Below are 3,658 nucleotides of genomic sequence, written 5' to 3'. Positions count from 1 at the left end.
GATGCCCCGCCGAGCAGGAAGTGGGGACGGACGCACCTGCTCGCGGACTCGCCCTCTCTCAGCAGCTCACCGGGAACAGGGAAGGATTTCGTACGCATTTAGGGCGATCCTGTAGGTGAGGAGGGCGAGTTCCGCCGGGAGGAAGGGCAGGGAGACGCAGCCCCACTCCGACCCTGGTCTTCTTGTCCCGCAGGCCTGTGTCTTCCCAGGGAGGGTGCCCGCGGGCCCTCGTCCATTCCCCTGGGCTCTGTTTCTGTTTTTCATTTATAACTCTTAGCAGACTACACACGGTTGAGAACTTGCTACCTAGCACCTATCTTTGGTAATGTAATTTTAAGAGGTTCCTTCTTTGGTCAGTTATATTTTGGTACTCAGAAGAATACGTCTTTAGACTTTCCAAGTTTATAAGCCCAGGCCAAGACTGTTAGATCGTCACAGCACCTCAGCCTCGCCGCTTCATCGGGGGACCGACGGCGAGGTGGTGGGTGTCGGGGTGTTGCAGGCTCTCCTGGGGTGAGGGTCACCTCCCAGGGGCGTTTTTATCTGAGCCGTCCTCTAGGACAGGTCCTGGCCTGGCTCCGGCCGCTTTGGGATGATTGCCCGGGACGCCTGGAGAAGGGGTCCCATTCGGTTTGCTTGGACAGACGTTTCTCCAGTGCCTGCTGCGGGCCTGACTGGGTACTGTGCGGCCTTCCCACCCACTGGATTTGTGGCGAGGACAGCAGAGAGTTGAGGAGCCCGAAACTGGCGCAGGGGCCACATGCTGGGTAGCCACGGCCGTCCCTGCTGCCCTTCCTAACTGGTGCCCAGGGCCCCTTTTCCGGCTGTCAGCCTCAGCTCCTTCATCGGACAGGTAGCACTTTGCTGATAAGAGGAGCAGACGAGATCATTTTCTTGTTTTATGTTTTGAGATGGAGTCTCGCCCCGTCACCCAGGGTGGTGTGCAGTGGTGCGATCTTGACTCGCTGCAACCTCCGTCTCCCAGCTTGAAGCCATTCTCCTGCCTTAGCCTCCTGAGTAGCTGGGACCACAGGCGCCGGCCACCACGCCTGCCTAATTTTTTTATTTTTAGTAGAGATGGGGTTTCACCATGTTGGCCAGGCTGTCTCGAACTCCTGATCTCAAGGGATCCACCTGCCTCAGCCTCCCAGAGTGCTGGGATTCCAGGTGTGAGCCTCCGCGCCCTGCCACGAAATCATTTTCTACCTCAGTCTGACACCTAGTACATGCCCCAGAATACCAGTTCCCTTCCCCTTGTTGAGGACAGGAACTTCGTCGGTGGCACTTCCTCCCTGCCCAGCCCAGTGCCTGCCGCAGTGTTGTCTTTTAGAATGTGGCGAAGAGTGAGGGAATGACCGAGTCCCTTAAAGACTTTACCTTGTTTTCTTCATGTGTCCATCTGTTAATGACGGCTCTTACCTGAGCAGACGGTAATATTTAATACTGATTGTTCCAGTACTGTTACCAGCATGTTGTATTCTCTTTCTTCGTGTGATCGTCCCACTCGACAGGTGAGCTTCCCACTCGAGTGTGAACAGCCCGCTTGACAGGTACTGACGTTACCGTTAGTTCATTCATGAGGAAGCTAAGGAACAGAGAGGTTAAGTAACTTACCCAAACCACACAACAGTAAATTATGAAATACAAATTTGAACCCAGGCTCCAGGGTTCACACTCTTAAACACTACTCTGTACTGCCTTTTAATATCAAGATTTTCATTTAACATTTTTGTTTAGAATATTCTAATCATGCTGCATTACTGTGTGTCAGAATTTTGTTTTTTTGCTACATATAGAACTAATACACTTTCCTTTTTTGTGAGCCTGAGTGTTTACAAAGCCATTTCATTTCTTCTGAAATACGGTAATTTACCGTTTGGCTATTCAGGATTTTGCCAGAATACCTTCCCTGCCACCCACCTCCTTTGTTACTGGCAGATTCAGTGGCGGTCTCTGTGTGAGGAGGGAGGATTGGGAGGCATGGGTGCTGACGGGTGTGCAGTCCAGAGTCTGAGGTCTCTGTTCTGAGTTCAGTTCCAGTGGACTTCACACACGGCCTTAGAGTACACACGTAGGACATTTTTCTTCCCTGCCTCGAGTGCATTGAGAGGGTCAGACCCTGCTGTGTTCCACATGTTAATCAGGGGTGCTGTTTGAACGTGAAAAAATGCCACTTGACTTCCATCCCAGTGTCTCTCCTCTGCCCTCCGGGAGGTACCAGCAGATGGGTCTTGGATTTGTCCTTAAAACTTGCTCGGCCGGGCGCGGTGGCTCACGCCTGTCATCTCAGCACTTTGGGAGGCCGAAGCCGGTGGATCACCTGAGGTCAGGAGTTCTAGACCAGCCTGGCCAACATGGTGAAACCCCGTCTCTACTGAAAATACAAATTAGCCGGGCGCGGTGGCGGGTGCCTGTGGTCCCAGCTACTCAGGAGGCTGAGGCAGGAGAATGGCGTGGGCCTGGGAGGCGGAGCTTGCAGTGAGCCGAGATCACGCCACTGCACTCCAGCCTGGGCGACTGAGGGAGACTCTGTCTCAAAAAAAAAAAAAAAAAACAAAAAAAACAAAAAAACTTGCTCGACTTTTAATGGAGTTTTAGTACATTCAACCAATTACAAAAGTGACATTTTGTATAAGAGAATTGTTGTCACATTTTAGGTTCTTATGCTGTCTTCACACAGGGAACCTGCCACCTCCAGGTGATTTCTTTAGTGGCCCCGTGCAAGCCGCGTCTTGTCTGGCTGTGCAGGCACCGCTGGCGCCGTGCCTTCCTGAGTCACAGCATCTTTGCGAAGGGTGTGCGCCAGAGCAGGGCTCTTGGGTCCTGTGTGGGTTCCCACTGGCTTCTGCAAACTTCAGTGTCTTTGCCTGCAACACGGATTCCTGTGTGGAATCTGTGTGAAAATGTAGCATCGAGCGTCTGATGTGTTGTGGCCGCTTGGGACACCCTTGGTTCCACCACCTGCTGAACCTGGAGCCGCTCAGCAGTGCAGCAGCCACACCCTCAGGTGTCCCAGGGTCTTTTGATAAGTCTGCCCCCTGCTTGAATGGTCACTTCTTCAAGAGTGACTTGTTTCAAACAACACAGCTCTGTCAGGCAAGGGTTTTCTTGGCTTCCGCGCTGAGGGGCAGCTGTGTGTGTGGTGTCACTGGCGTCGGGGCCTCTGTGGGCAGTGCGGCTGGGCGTGGGCTGATTTTCTCCTAATCATTGTCATACTTCCTGTTTGGGTGTTGACATTTCGTTTAGTGTTTAGCACTGATTGTCAAGTACAAGGTTTAATTCCAAAATGTAGCACATTTTCAAGTTGATTTATAACCTTATCTACACTGAAAGGAAGTCAGTATTTGAACATGACTGATTATTAAAAAGGACTTAAGTCCTAAGTTAATATGGTAGGTTCTGGTTTGATAGTTTAAATGTACTTTCCACATATGCTAGTTGATTTGTATCTCTGCTGTCACTTTTGCTTTTTCAGAGTGTTCTTGCTAGTAAGTTTCAGGCGTGGTGTCACGGCCTCTCCGGCTGCTGGTTTGGGCTAGGGTCCCACTGTGGAAGTGTGGCGGTGTCCAGGCCCACCCCTGCAGCTCTTGATAAGAAACATCTGTTAAATGGTTCACGGCACTGTTTCCGTGAACTTTTTGGCACTTCTTTCCTTTTC

The sequence above is a fragment of the Colobus angolensis genome, unplaced genomic scaffold (genome assembly GCF_000951035.1).
Source record: "Colobus angolensis palliatus isolate OR3802 unplaced genomic scaffold, Cang.pa_1.0 Scaffold136, whole genome shotgun sequence".
Lineage (NCBI taxonomy): Eukaryota > Metazoa > Chordata > Mammalia > Primates > Cercopithecidae > Colobus > Colobus angolensis.
Note: the sequence above shows the minus strand (reverse complement) of the source record.